This window comes from Loxodonta africana, chromosome 20 (genome assembly GCF_030014295.1).
Source record: "Loxodonta africana isolate mLoxAfr1 chromosome 20, mLoxAfr1.hap2, whole genome shotgun sequence".
In the NCBI taxonomy this organism is placed as follows: domain Eukaryota; kingdom Metazoa; phylum Chordata; class Mammalia; order Proboscidea; family Elephantidae; genus Loxodonta; species Loxodonta africana.
The window spans coordinates 31,868,430-31,885,127 of record NC_087361.1 but is presented as its reverse complement, the minus strand read 5'-3'; positions in this window follow the sequence as shown (position 1 = coordinate 31,885,127).

Genomic DNA, 16,698 nt, shown 5'->3' with positions numbered 1-16,698 from the left:
CAAGCAAGGTTGTGTCATCTGAATAATACAGGTTGTTAATGAATCTTCCTCCAATCCTGATGCTCTGTTCTAGGATTGTATGCTTAGCATACAGATTGAAAAGGTATGGTGAAAGGATACAGCCCTGACACACACATTTTCAGACTTTAAGCCAATCAGTATGCCCTTGTTCTGTCTAAAAATTGCCTCTTGATCTATGTAAAAGTTCCTCCTGAGCACAATTAAGTGTCCTGGAATTCCCATTCTTCACGATGTTATCCATAATTTGTTATGATCCACACAGTCAAATGCATTTGTGTAGTCAATAAAACACAGGTAAAGATCCTTCTGGTATTCTCTGCTTTCAGCCAGGATCCATCTGACATCAGCAATGATATCCCTGGTTCTACACCCTCTTCTAAAACGAGCCTGAATTTCTGGCAGTCCCCTGTCGATATAGTGCTACAGCCATTTTTGAATGATCTTCAGCAGAATATTGCTTGCGTGTAATATTAATGATAAAATTTCTGCATTTGGTTGGATCACATTTCTTGGGAATAAGCATAAATATGAATCTCTTCCAGTCAGTTGGCCAGGAAGCTGTCTTCTGTATTTCTTGGCATAGATGAGTGAGCACCTCCAATGCTGCACCCGTTTGTTGAAACATCTCAATTGATATTCTGTCAATTCCTGGTGACTTGTTTTTCACCAATGCCTTCAGGGCAGCCTGGGCTTCTTCCTTCAGTACCTTTGGTTCCTGATCATATGCTACCTCTTGAAATGGTTGAACATCGACCAACTCTTTTTGGTGTAATGACTCTGTGTATTCCTTCCATCTTCTTCTGATGATTCCTGGGTCATTTAACATTTTCCCTATAGAATCCTTCAATTTTGCAACTCAAGTCTTAAATTTTTTCTTCCATTCTTTCAGTTTGAGAAACACCGAGTGTGTCCTTCCGTTTTGGTTTTCTATCTCCAGCTTTTTGCACATGTCATTATAACACTTTACTTTGTCTTCTTGAGCCGCCCTTTGAAATCTTCTGTTCAGTTGTTTTACTTCATCATTTCATCCTTTTGCTTTAGCTGCTTGACGTTCGAGAGCAAGTTTCAGAGTCTTCTCCAACATGCATCTTGGTCTTTTCTTTCTTTTCTTTCAATGACCTCTTGCTTTCTTCATGTATGATGTCCTTGATGTCATTCCATAACTCGTCTGGTTGGTCATTATGGTTCAATGAGTCAAATCTATTCTTCAGATGGTCTCTAAATTCAGATGGGTTATACTCAAGGTCATATTTTGGCTGTCATGGGCTTGCTCTAATATTCTTCAGTTTCAGCTTGAACTTGCATATGAGCAATTGATGGTCTGTTCCACAGTTGGCCCTGGCCTTGTTTTGACTGATGATATTGAGCTTTTCCATCATCTCTTTCCACAGATGTAGTCAATTTGATTCCTGAGTGTTCTATCTGGCAAGTTTCTTGTGTATAGTCACCATTTATGTTGGTGAAAGAAGGTTTTTGCAATGAAGAAGTTGTTGGTCTTGCAAAACTCTATCATTCGATCTCCAGCATTGTTCTATCACCAAGGCCATATTTTCCAATTACCAACCCTTCTTTGTTTCCAACTTTTGCATTCCAATCACCAGTAATTATCAACGCATCCTGATTACATGTTCAATCAATTTCAGACTGCAGCAGCTGATAAAATCTTGTATTTCTTCATCTTTGGCCTTACTGGTTGGTGCATAAATTTAAATAATGGCCGTATTAACTGGTCTTCTTAGTAGGCCTATGGATATCATCCTATTACTGACAGCACTGTACTTCAGGATAAATCTTGAAATGTTCTTTTTGACTACGAATGAAACACCATTCCTCTTCAAGTTGTCATTCCCAGCATAGTAGAACAAATGATTGTCCAAATCAAAATGGCGAATGCCAGTCAATTTCAACTCTCTAATTCCTAGGATATCAATATTTATGCATTCCATTTCATTTTTGACAATTTCCAATTTTCCTAGATTCATACTTTGTACATTCCAGGTTCCAATTATTAATGGATGTTTGCAGCTGTTTCTTCTCATTTTGAGTCATGCCATATCAGCCAATGAAGGTCCTGAAAGCTTGACTCCATCCATGTCATTCATTCAGGTCAACTCTACTTTGAGGAGGCAGCTCTTCCCCAGTCACCTTTTGAGTGTCTTCCAACCTGGGGGGCTCATCTTCCAGCACTATATCAGACAATGTTCTGCTGCTACTCATAAGGTTTTCACTGGCTAATGCTTTTTAGAAGGAGACTGCTGGTTCCTTCTTCCTAGGTTGTCTTTGGAAGTTCAGCAGAAACCTGTCCTCCATGGGTGACCCTGCTGGTATTTGAATACCAGTGACATACCTTCCAACATCATAGCAATACGCAAGCCCCCACAGTATGACAAACTGACAGACACATGGGGGCTGCGTATATTAATGGTATGTAATTTATGGAGGGGATGCTTTCACTTTATTTTTTTGAGGGTGTATTATATAGTTTTTTTCATCTCACCGAAATTTATATTCCACACTAGCTGGGTGTTTTCAAGACAAATCTACACAAATGCTACTTAATTAATTATTCAGTATCAAAATAGTAATGGAACAATGGTGATACTTTGGTTATAACAATTTTAAATACCTTTCCCTTTTTTTCACTAGCTTTATGCCTCATTTTCTATCCCTTGTTATTGCTATTGAAATTAAATTCAGCAGAAAAGGGAGAATGAGCCAGAAAGAGATTGTCAACATACTATTTCAAGACTATAAAGATGAAACAATTTATTGTTAGGATAAAACCTCTAAAAAGCAGGAGGAAAATGTAAGTTTATAACGGTATTGCATTCGGTTTCTTTGAGGAGTCTATGAATAGAGGCTATATGGTCTGTTTGTGGGATGGGAGGAACTGAGGAGCACAGAAATATGGCAATTCCGACCTCAGTGCTTTTTGAGGGAGAAGGTGCTGATGTCAAAGAACATGAACACTCAGTTTCTAGGGAAACATGAATGTATTTGGAATAATTCACAACTAGAACACATTTTTAAAATTTTCGATATACCAAGAAACTTACCGAATATAATTTCACTCTTCATGTTTTGTTTATAATTTTAAATTGATAATTTATAATTCTCATCCCCTGAAGAAAATTTAATTAGTTGGACATTTTTCTATCTCACTGTTATTTTTGTCCTGATCTGTCTGGTGAGGCCACACTGAATCTTTAATTTTAATTTTACTTTAATTTTACTCTTTGTACCTTTTTGTATGTGAAACCTGAAAATTCTCCAAAAGTTGATGCCTTCCAGTTTTACGTCAAAAAAAAAAAAAAAATGCCATTTTAGGTTTTCTATTACAGCATGCATCTCAATGTAGTATAATTATATGTTTAAATGACTGACTGCCTATTTGGTATGTGAGTTTTTTTTTTTTCTTCCAGAAATGGGTATTCTCATTTTATATTTTTTTTCAGAAATGGGTGTTCTTTTTTAATAATTCTTAGAAATTATCCAAACGTGTCTAATGAAGCTACTCAATTTGTAGCTGTTGTTAAATTACCAAATAAATGTTGACTATAAATGGATGTTGAGATTATACGACTATACTTTTTCTAGTGGAATAAAAGTAACCAAAAAAAAAAAAAAATACAATGACATATGAAAACAATTTAATGCTATTTGTTGCTATGATTTTAATTGTAAGAATTAAGTAACATAAGTACGATAATTCTGTAAGAAAAAGAAGACAAAAATTTCATCAGACATAATAAGGAATGGCAAGACAGGGTTTTTCTAAATAAAATTAATGTGCAATATCCATAGGAAAGTACATGGTATCAAGTGGCCCTTTTATCTAGTGAAAAACTTGTACTCTATGGCTACATTTTGAGTAGGTAAAGAGTATAATTCAAATTTTGCTCTAGCAATATTAATTTCATGATTCTGAGTAAAATTCAACCAAGAAGACATAGAATGAGAAGGTAGTCCAGTTCAAAGGATCATTTAAGAGTTAGGAAGACTTTGGAACTTGAGAGGCTCAAATGATTAGGTAAAGGAAGGATTGAAAATATGAGCACACATGTAACATATTCAGACTATGGAATGAGACAAAGACTAGAATCTGTGAAGTAGAGTTTTGATTTGTTTTGTTATTTGATTTGCTTATTATATATGCTGTTGTGTGCCATTGAGTCACTTTTGACTCATGGCGACCACATTAAAAAAAAAACACCAAACCTGGTGCCATCGAGTCAATTCCGACTCTGAGGAGAGGGATGAACACATGTTTCCTGGAGCCTTTCAACACAAATTTTTTTTACAATTTTATGTCTTTTCTATTTGAGTTTTTTGATATAAAATCTTAATTACCGAGAATTTTTTTTTCATTTTTTATAGCAAAAGAGTGGTATTACCTCTTGCATTTTGTAGTCTCCTTTTTATGAACGAATGATTTTTGTATATAAAAATCTTAATGGTAATCTCAGAAATAGACTGCCTTTTTAAAAAAGTAAAGAAAAAATGATGGTTAGCAACTATTTCAATTAACAGAATACGTGTAAAATATTGATTGTAATTCTTTTACATTGTATTTTTGCTTCTTTTTGTTTGTTTGTTTTTTAATGAAGTAATTTCAACCTCAGGCAATGGGTGCATAATTAACAGCTCATTTATTTATCTCTCAGGGAATACCTCAACTGTTCCTTTACCAACCGAAGATAAGTTTGTTTTAATTATACATATCAGGTTTTAATTTCCTAGTTCTGTCCATCACGTAACTGCATGGAGAAACTAGAATTGGTAAGAGTCACTAATTCCTTCCTCACACTCAATGTTACTTTTATTTGCTATTTGCTTACCAAATAATGAATACAATTAGATTCAAATGCAGCAATAAAAACGTGCCTGTTTTCACTCATTGAGGAGCAGTATCTTAATGATGTTATGGAATAAACTGGCTTTAGTTTTAAGATTTTATCCATTTCAGGTATTAACCTATATTCATATGTAGCACAAATGAGCCATTTTTCTCTTCTGTATACATATTTTCTTCTGAGTAATTGCTTAAAAAAAAGAAAAAGAAACGTGTTATTTTATTTTAAGAATAAACGTACACTGAAAGATTGGATTTCTAAATAAGAAACTGAATGTGGGGAATGGAGTGAGGTAGAAAAGGAGTTGAGTAGGGCTGTATATAAAGCCAGTGAACCCAAAGTGATAGGTTGAACTGGTTAACTTCAAAATGAGAAGCAATTCACTGCTATAGAATTTATACTCGGCACCAAAGAGCCCTCAGTTTTCCAGATATTATAAAACCCATTATGTAGAAGGACAATATCATTTAAAGCACATTTGGGGTGAAAATAGGCACTCTCATTGCTAATGGTTTAGAAACATTACCCTTGTGTGCAAATGAGAATAGTGAATATCTTCAAATTCCCATGAATGCCAATTGAGAAGAGAAAAAAAATAATGAAAACAAAATCGCAATTCAGATTGTAGACAAAAATAAAATACAAAAAGTATTATCTTTAGCTTCTAACTTGTGCAGTAAAGGGTAGAAAAGGTACTTCTGGAATACGATTGCCAGTTAGCATTAAATATATAATAAGGAAATGAAAGTTCAATCAGGTTTATTTTTATCTTGCTCATTAAAAGTCACTCTCTTTGAAGATTTAGATTTCTACCAGCAAAATAAGGATATTAACAACTGCTTTTAGTTTTTTTTTTTTTTTATAGTACTTTCCCTTACATCAAATGGGGAGAAAATTTGAGGTAGATCATTTCGTATTAAACGAATTCCACAGTGAAGTTCATTAAAGATAGCACACCATGAAGAAGTCTCAAATAGAAAAGAAAGCAAACATTAAAATTATTGACATTTTCATTTAATTAAAGAAATGAGATAGAAGCAATGGTGCTATTTTTATGTATATCATTTTATTGTATACCAAATTTCATGACATATATTTGGGATCATCTATTATCTACACCCTGGTAGCACGGTGGTTAAGAGCTACGGCTGCTAAACAAAAGGTCAGCAGTTTGAATCCACCAGGCACCACTTGGAAACTGTATGGGGCAGTTCTACCCTGTCCTATAGGGTCGCTATGAGTCAGAATCGACTGGATGGCAACAGGTTTGGTTTTTATGGGTTTATTATCTACACAAGATTTAGAAAGGAGTTATGTCATAATTTAAATGATCAACTTGTTGATCAGAAAGAGTAAAATTTTTCTTCAATTGATGAAATTCAATCGTGTCGTTTCTGAAAGATATTGAAGCTGTGTGTGTGTGTGAGTGTGTGTGTGTGAATGTGTGTACCTGAGAGACAGAATTAAGCTAAGGATGCGTAACTGGGTAACATTTTACCAAATAGAATGCCCCAGTAAAAGAGATATCCATTTTTAGTTAAATAGCATACTCAGTAGTAATTATAAAAAGTAATTATAACATGTACTTATAAATGTCAAAAATTAAATATTAGATAAACACTTTAGGATAGTGCTCAAGAAACTTCAGAACATGGCCTGAGGATGCCTTCCCAGTCTCTTCTTCAACTCCATTTTCCACTTCATGATCTAATTTTAATAAATTATTCAAGGTTTCCTGAACTGAGAGAATGTATATATTCCTTGTTAAAAATGTTCATCAGCATCAGAATCTTCTGTCCAAAGAATTCACGGTGTTTGAATAAAAGGGTCGCTTGTTATGTGTTTCCAAGGAAGTTTGCTTCCACATTTATCACTTTTTACTTGATTTTTATTTTCTATTTCATCTTCCGTGTACTTTTACTGAACTTTTGTATATCTTTTCTGGTGGTTTAGTGGTTCTCACAATGAGTACAATACTAGTACTCAAAAAATATAGGTAAATCAGTGAAAAATTAATTGATTTAAAAGAATATCTGAGGTGCTAACAGAAGATTTAGGGCATTGCAAGAAGATGAAATCTGGTACAGAGTTTAGAAAGTTGGGTATTAATGAAATATAGTATTAAGGGTTCTAGTTGAATATAAAATCTTAGTAGGTTTTTGTGTGAATGGTAACTGAATAGATTAGAGAAAAAATGACTTTAGTGTACAGGGAGGTTCGAGTTTTCAGAAAGATGAAATAGTACTCTTTTTTTTCTTCATTTTTTTCTATTCCATGGCAGATTCCATTTATCTTAATTTTCACTAATATAATGTAGGATCAAATTGGAATATATTCAAAGTATATGCTTTTAAATATAATTGTTCTAGGCATTGTATGATTAATGGAGGAGTGATTTAGAGCTGTAGAGCTTATGGTGAGGGATTGGTCTTTGAAAAAGGCATGCTTTATTATTATAATAAAGTAGGAACAACTAACTCAAAAAGTCTTCTAGTGAGGGGGGCAAGATGGTTGACTAGGTAGACACTACCTCGGATCCCTCTTGCAAAAAAGACTCGGAAAAACAAGTGAATCGATCACATACATGACAATCTACGAACCCTGACCGGCTGGTGGGAGGAGAAGTCGCCGGGAGGCAGCGACTGGCTTTGGAGCCAGGAATGCAGCGTCCCAGCTGGGGAACATTGGCACTGGGCTTTTGACTGGGTGCAGGGGAGCTGAGCACCACATCCTGTGATGGTGCAAACATGGGGCGCAGCCCCAGCCCCCTGAACTGACCTGGGAGGGGCCCAGCTGGTCCACGTGGGCAGGGCAGAGATGCAGCTGGCAGGAGGAGAAGTCACCAGGAGGCAGCGACTGTTTTTGGAGCCAGGAGTGCAGCATCCCAGCTGGGGAACCTTGACCCTGGGCTTTGGACTGGCAGCGGAAGAACTGTCCATGGCTTCTGAGATGACGCAAGCACGGGAAGCCGGCCTGACCCTCGGGGGCAATCTCTATGCAGCCAGCAAGTACAGGCGACGCGCCCCTCGGGAATCTCAGATAAAACAGTCATCCCAAGCAAGACAAGTATCTTTGTCTATATTCCGCAGTGCTGCTCTCTCCTATTTATCTGAACCCTCCCCTCCCCTTCCCAGGTGGCTTCATTAACATTGGAATTTCCTGAGCCAGAGGAAGAACTGCTCCGCTGTTTTTCTTTTCCTTTTATTTTTGGTCTTTTCCTAACCCATTCTTCTGGCCTGAGAGAAGGAACCACAAAAAACCCAGGGACCAAAAATCCTTCCCTAATTGGACTAAAAACACAGAAACAGCTCCAGCCAAGCATATGTGATCCACAGTCTCCAGCTTTCTTCCCTACAGGGAACAAGGTGGTTATTATAATGCAAAGGCATTTCTGATAGGGATCTCACTGCATTTGTTTAAGTGGATTTACTGGAAGGAAAGTTTCCCAGGTCTGATATCTCTGTGTATTCAACAGAGCCCTCACTGACCCACAACAGGGAACTGAGGGCTGAAGCTCCCCCCAGACCACCTAGCCTCCTGCCTTAGGGGTCTAAGGAGGGTGACACCTGCCAATCTGTAGAGATACTTCCATTAGAAGCCTAAGGTACAGCTGCAGAACCCACCCACAAAGGTGCTTTAGGAATAGAGACACACCTACCTCACTGACACTTGGGGGAAGCCTGTCAGCATCCTGCCCCCTCTGGAGTGTGAACCCCAGCTGCTATGAGAATCTGGTGCACACAACTATCACCACTACTTCTCAAGGTGGATAGGTGACAGGGTGCATCACACACTTGATGACCCAAAATCAGATTCTACTCAAGAATAGTGAATGGACTCAGGCATATATATCTGGTAATAGCCCAAACCAGCTGGTAATAGGTCATAAGTGACTCAATGGCTACAACAATCAAGACAGCACAATCTAGTAGCCCATCCATGTATATTGAAAGAAAACAAAACAAGATAAGACTTAGTGAGCAAATATAGAATAAATCACTACAATATCTTAGTGATGGCTAGGAGATAGGAGTCGATATCAAACCACATAAAGAAGCAAACCATGACTGCTTCTACAACCCCCCAAACAAAAGAATCAAAATCTTTCCCAAATGAAGATACAATCCTGGAATTATCAGATACAGAATATAAAAAACTAATTTACAGAATGCTTAAAGATATCACAAATGAAATTAGGATAACTGCAGAAAAAGCCAAGGAACACACTGATAAAGCAGTTGAAGAACTCAAAAAGATTATTCAAGAACATAGCAGAAAAATTAATAAGTTGCAAGAATCTGTAGAGAGACAGCATTCAGAAATCCAAAAGATTAACAATAAAATTACAGAATTAGACAACGCAATAGGAAGTCAGAGGAGCAGACTCGAGCAATTAGAATGCAGAGTGGGAAATCTGGAGGACCAGGGAATTAACGCCAATATAGCTGAAAAAAATCAGATAAAAGAATTAAAAAAAATGAAGAAACCCTAAGAATCATGTAGAACTCTATCAAGAAGGATAACTTGCGTGTGATTGGAGTCCCAGAAAAGGGAGGGATAACAGAAAACACAGAGAGAATATTTGAAGATCTGCTGACAGAAAACTTCCCTGACATCATGAAAGATGAAGGGATATCTACCAAAGATGCTTATCGAACCCCATTGAAGATTGATCCAAAAACAAAAACACCAAGACATATTATCATCAAACTTGCCAAAACCAAAGATAAAGAGAAAATTTCAAAAGCATCCAGGGATAAAAGAAAGGTCTCCTACAAAGGAGAATCAAGAACAATAAGTTCAGACTACTCAGCAGAAACCATGCAGGCAAGAAGGCAATGGGATGACATATACAGAGCACTGAAGGAGAAAAACTGCCAGCCAAGGATCATATATCCAGCAAAACTCTCTCTGAAATATGAAAGCAAAATTAAGATATTTACAGATAAACCCAAGCTTAGAGAATTTGCAAAAACCAAACCAAAGCTACAAGAAATACTAAAGGAAATTGTTTGGTCAGAAAACCAATAATATCAGATACGAGCACAACACAAGGTCACAGGACAGAGCATCCTGATATCAACTCAAATAGGTAAGTCACAAAAACAAATTAAGATTAAGTTAAAAAAAAAAAAATAACGCTCAAAACAGGGAATCATGGAAGTCAACACGTGAAAGATCACAATAATCAAAAAGAGGGACTAAATACCGGTGGCATAGAACTGCCGTAGGCAGACGGATACAAGGCGATATAGGACAATACAGGTTAGGTTTTTACTTAGAAAAATAGGGGTAAATATTAAGGTAACCACAAAGAGTTAACAACTCCATAACTCAAAATAAAAACCAAGAAATACATAAAGACTCAGCAAACATAAAGTCAAAAAATACTATGAAAATGAGAAACACACAATATACAAAGAAAAACGTCTCAGCACAAAAAAATAAGTGGGAAAAGGAAATTGTGAACAACACACATAAAAAGGCATCAAAATGACAACACTAAACACTTATCTATAATTACGCTGAATGTAAGTGGACAAAATGCACCAATAAAGAGACAGAGAGTCTCAGACTGGATAAAGAAACATGATCCATCTATATGCTGCCTACAAGAGACACACCTTAGACTTAGAGACACAAACTAAAACTCAAAGGATGGAAAAAAATATATCAAGCAAACAATAAGCAAAAAAGAAGAGGAGTAGCAATATTAATTTCTGACAAAATAGACTTTAGACTTAAATCCACCACAAAGGATAAAGAAGGACACTATATAATGATAAAAGGGACAATTGATCAGGAAGACATAACCATATTAAATATTTATGCACCCAATGACAGGGCTGCAAGATACATAAATCAAATTTTAACAGAATTGAAAAGTGAGATAGACACCTCCACAATTATAGTAGGAGACTTCAACACACCACTTTCGGAGAAGGACAGGACATCCAGTAAGAAGCTCAATAGAGACACGGAAGACCTAATTACAACAATCAACCAACTTGACCTCATTGACTTATACAGAACTCTCCACCCAACTGCTACAAAGTATACTTTTTTTCCTAGCGCACATGGAACATTCTCTAGAATAGACCACATATTAGGTCATAAAACAAACCTTTGCAGAATCCAAAACATCGAAATATTACAAAGCATCTTCTCAGACCACAAGGCCATAAAAGTGGAAATGAATAACAGAAAAACGAGGGAAAAGAAATCAAATACTTGGAAAAAGAACAATACCCTCCTGAAAAAAGACTGGGTTATAGAAGACATCAAGGAGGGAATAAGGAAATTCATAGAATGCAATGAGAATGAAAATACTTCCTATCAAAACCTCTGGGACACAGCAAAAGCAGTGCTCAGAGGCCAATTTATATTGATAAAATGCACACATACAAAAAGAAGAAAGAGCCAAAATCAGAGAACTGTCCCTACAACTTGAACAAATAGAAAGTGAGCAACAAAAGAATCCATCAAGCCCCAGAAGAAAACAAATAATAAAAATTAGAGCTGAACTAAATGAATTAGAGAACAGAAAAACAATTGAAAGAATTAACAAAGCCAAAAGCTGGTTCTTTGAAAAAATTAACAAAATTGATAAACCATTGGCCAGACTGACTAAAGAAATACAGGAAAGGAAACAAATAACCCGAATAAGAAACGAGATGGGCCACATCACAACAGACCCAAATGAAATTAAAAGAATCATATCAGATTATTACGAAAAATTGTACTCTAACAAATTTGCAAACCTAAAAGAAATGGATGAATTCCTGGAAAAACACTGCCTACCTAAACTAACACAATCAGAAGTAGAACAACTAAATAGACCCATAACAAAAAAAAGAGATTGAAACGGTAATCAAAAAACTCCCAACAAAAAAAAAGCCCTGGCCTGGATGGCTTTGCTGCAGAGTTCTACCAAACTTTCAGAGAAGAGTTAACACCACTACTACTAAAGGTATTTCAAAGCATACAAAATGACGGAATACTACTTAACTCAGTCTATGAAGCCACCATTTCCCTGATACCAAAACCAGGTACAGACATCACAAAAAAAAAAATTACAGACCTATATCCCTCAGGAACATAGATGCAAAAATCCTCAACAAAATTCTAGCCAATAGAATTCAACAACATATCAAAAAAATAATCCACCATGACCAAGTGGGATTTATACCGGGTATGCAAGGCTGGTTTAATATTAGAAAAACCATTAATGTAATCCACCATATACATAAAACAAAAGACAAAAAACACATGATCTTATCAATTGATGCAGAAAAGGCATTTGACAAAGTCCAACACCCATTTACGATAAAAACTCGCAGCAAAATAGGAATTGAAGGAAAATTCCTCAACATAATAAAGGGCATCTATACAAAGCCAACAGCCAACATCACTCTAAATGGAGAGAACCTGAAAGCATTTTCCTTGAGAATGGGAACCAGACAAGGATGCCCTTTATCACTGCTCTTATTCAACATTGTGCTAGACGTCCTAGCCAGAGCAATTAGGCTAGACAAAGAAATAAAGGGCATCCGGATTGGCAAGGAGGAAGGAAAATTATCTCTATTTGCAGATGACATGATCTTATACACAGAAAACCCTAAGGAATCCTCAGAAAACTACTGAAACTAATAGAAGAGTTTGGCAGAGTCTCAGGTTATAAGATAAAACAAATCACTTGGATTCCTCTACATCAACAAAAAGAACATCAAAGAGGAAATAACCAAATCAATACCATTCACAGTAGCCCCCAAGAGGATAAAATACTTAGGAATAAATCTTACCAAAGATGTAAAAGACCTATACAAAGAAAACTACAAAGTACTACTACAAGAAACTAAAAAAGACCTACTTAAGTGGAAAAACACACCTTGCTCATGGAATAGGAAGACTTAACATAGTTAAAATGTCTGTTCTACCAAAAGCCGTCTATACATACAATGCACTTCAGATCCAAATTCCAATGTCATTTTTTAATATGATGGAGAAACAAATCACCAATTTCATATGGAAGGGAAAGAAGCCTCGGATAAGTAAAGCATTAATGAAAAAGAAGAAGAAAGTAGGAGGCCTCACTCTACCTGATTTCAGAACCTATTATACAGCCACAGTAGTCTAAACAGCCATGTACTGGTACAGTAACAGACACATAGACCAATGGAACAGAATTGAGAACCCAGATATAAATCCATCCACATATGAGCAGCTGATATTTGACAAAGGCCCAGTGTCAGTTAATTGGGGAAAAGATAGTCTTTTTAACAAACGGTGCTGACATAACTGGATATCCATTTGCAAAAAAATGAAACAGGACCCATACCTCACACCATGCACAAAAACTAACTCCAAGTGGATCAAAGACCTAAACATAAAGACTAAAACGATAAAGATCATGGAAGAAAAAATAGGGACAACCCTAGGAGCCCTAATACAAGGCATAAACAGAATACAAAACATTACCAAAAATGATGAAGAAAAACCATATAACTGGGAGCTCCTGAAAATCAAACACCTATGCTCATCCAAAGACTTCACCAAAAGGGTAAAAGACCACCTACAGACTGGGAAAGAATTTTCAGCTATGACATCTCCGACTAGCACCTGATCTCTAAAATCTATATGATTCTGTCAAAACTCAACCACAAAAAGACAAACAACCCAATCAAAAAGTGGGCAAAGGATATGAACACACACTTCACTAAAGAAGATATTCAGGCAGCTAACAGATACATGAGAAAATGCTCTCGATCATTAGCCATTAGAGAAATGCAAATTAAAACTACGATGAGATTCCATCTCACTCCAACAAGGCTGGCATTAATCCAAAAAACACAAAATAATAAATATTGGAGAGGCTGCGGAGAGATTGGAACTCTTATAAACTGCTGGTGGGAATGTAAAATGGTACAACCACTTTGGAAATCTATCTGGCGTTATCTTAAACACTTAGAAATAGAACTACCATACAACCCAGAAATCCCACTCCTCGGAATATACCCTAGAGAAATAAGAGCCTTCACACAAACAGATATATGCACACCCATGTTTATTGCAGCTCTCCTTACAATAGCAAAAAGCTGGAAGCAACCAAGGTGTCCATCAACGGATGAATGGATAAATAAATTGTGGTATATTCACACAATGGAATACTATGCATCAATAAAGAACAGTGACGAATCTGTGAAACATTTCATAACATGGAGGAACCTGGAAGGCATTATGCTGAGAGAAATTAATCAGAGGCAAAAGGGCAAATATTGTATAAGACCACTATTATAAGATCTTGAGAAATGGTATAAACTGAGAAGAACACATACTTTTGTGGTTACGAGGGGGGGAGGGAGGGTGGGAGAGTGTTTTTTACTGATTAGTTAGTAGATAAGAACTGCTTTAGGTAAAGGGAAGGACAATACTCAATACATGGAAGATCAGCTCAACTGGACTGGACCAAAAGCAAAGAAGTTTCTGGGATAAACTGAATGCTTCAAAGGTCAGCGGAGCAAGGGTGGGGGTTTGGGGACCAAGGTTTAAGGCGACTTCTGAGTCAATTGGCAAAATAATTCTATTATGAAAACATTCTGCATCCCACTTTGAAATGTGGCATCTGGGGTCTTAAATGCTAACGAGCGGCCATCTAAGGTGCATCAATTGGTCTCAACCCACCTGGATCAAAGGAGAATGAAGAACACCAAGGTCACATGATAACTATGAGCCCAAGAGACAGAAAGGAACCAGAGACTTCATCATCCTGAGACCAGAAGAACTAGATGGTGCCCGGCCACATCCGATGACTGCCCTGACAGGGAGCACAACAGAGAACCCCTGAGGGAGCAGGAGATCAGTGGGATGCAGACCCCAAATTCTCACAAAAAGACCATACTTAATGGTCTGACTGAGAGTAGAGGAATCCTGGCGGTCATGGTCCCCAAACCTTCTGTTGGCCCAGGACAGGAACCATTCCCGAAGACAACTCATCAGACATGAAAGGGACTGGACAGTGGGTAGGAGAGAGATGCTGATGAAGAGTGAGCTATTCGTATCAGGTGGACACTTGAGACTGTGTTGGCATCTCCTGTCTGGAGGCGGGATGGGAGGATAGAGAGAGTTGGAAGCTGGCAAAATTGTCACGAAAGGAGAGACTGAAAGGGCTGACTCATTAGGGGGAGAGTAAGTGGGGGTATGGAATAAGGTGTATATAAACTTATATGTGACAGTCTGACTTGATTTGTAAACGTTCACTTGAAGCTCAATAAAAGTTAAAAAAAAAGTCTTCTAGCAATATTTAAATTTTTGTCACTGACGTTAAATTGAAGCATCTCTTATTAGTGAAATTTTACATATATGTTAAGTTTTCAATGCCTTCCAAGTTTTCTTGCAAAATGATTGATCTTAAATACAGTTTGAATAGATGTCAGTACCCACTAACCACATACTTCAGGTGCTGGTTCTTGTATGACAGTCATAGTTCTGTATGATCTCCTGCACAGAAGATCATACAGAACTTTTCACAGAACATCAAGGGAGTTGGAACTATTTCTAGTAGTAGTCCTGGAAACTGTTAAACTTCTTGGATGTTCACAGTGACCTATCTTAACATAGGTTCATATAAACGTGTTGTCATGGAGTCGATTCCAACTCATAGTGGCTCTATAGAAAAGAGTAGAACTGCCCTGTTGTGTTTCCAAGGAGCAGTCGGTGGATTCCAACAACTAATCTTTCGCTTAGCAGCCAAATGCTTAACCAGTTGTGCCATCGGGGTTCCCCAGGTTCATACAGTGACTGTGAACTACATAAATATATGACACAAAATGCGAATTAAATGAATCCCCAACTCAACCTCAGTGGTAGCCTCTCTAACACTGTGCAGAATTAGGGGGAATGTGAAAAAGAAAAAAAATCAGAATGGGAAGAAAAAACAGTCTTAATTGATTATATCTTACATCTGAAAATTGTACAAAAATATACGGCCCTAGGGATGTAATACTGGGACCCCTCTCTGTGTCTATAAAAGGGATTATGTAAGTGAGGGGCCTGGAAGCTTAAGGTTTATTAAAAAGCAAACGGTAAGTATGCCTCTGAGAAGCGGACTGCAACAGCTGTACAAAGAAGCAAACAGGGATGACGTAGCAAGAACCTGAGCATGAGTACAACGCAGCTATACCAATTTTGGTCCTCTGCAAAATTTCTTTGGGGACCATGACATCTGAGTTAGTGAAAACCACTCCACTTTACAAACATTTATTAAGTAGTTGTCATATTCAGTGCACTGCCTATTTTTCCTCAGGAAAAAAAAAAAAATTTTATATAGCAGTTTAGAATAATGAGATCACACATTACGTCGATTATAAATACGAGGCACTAGACAAGGGCCATAAAATATTAGTTATGGCAGAGTTGATATATTAGAGAAAATAATTTTATGTATTTGGAGAGATCAATTTTCATGCAGTGTATAAGGTTGGAGGGATCTTGAAAGTTAACAGGTTTAAGAGAAGAAACTCCAGCAAAACAAAACAAAACCCATTGCTGTCAGCAAGAGGCTAAAATGAGTAAATGTGACGTTAAAAATTCACAGCTTTATAGCCTAGCGTGCAAGGTTCTTGACAATCTCTGCTCCAACATCTTTTGTAGACTTAAATTGGCTCCTTCCACTTACTTCACACACCTGTGCACCAGCTGCATTCACAGGTAACAAGCATCCGGGGCATTCTCTACATTGCCCCTCCCCCCCTCCAATTTCAAGATGAGTAGACATTGATGGCAGGACAAAAAAAAAAAAAGGACAAGTCAACAAAAAGCCTTCTTG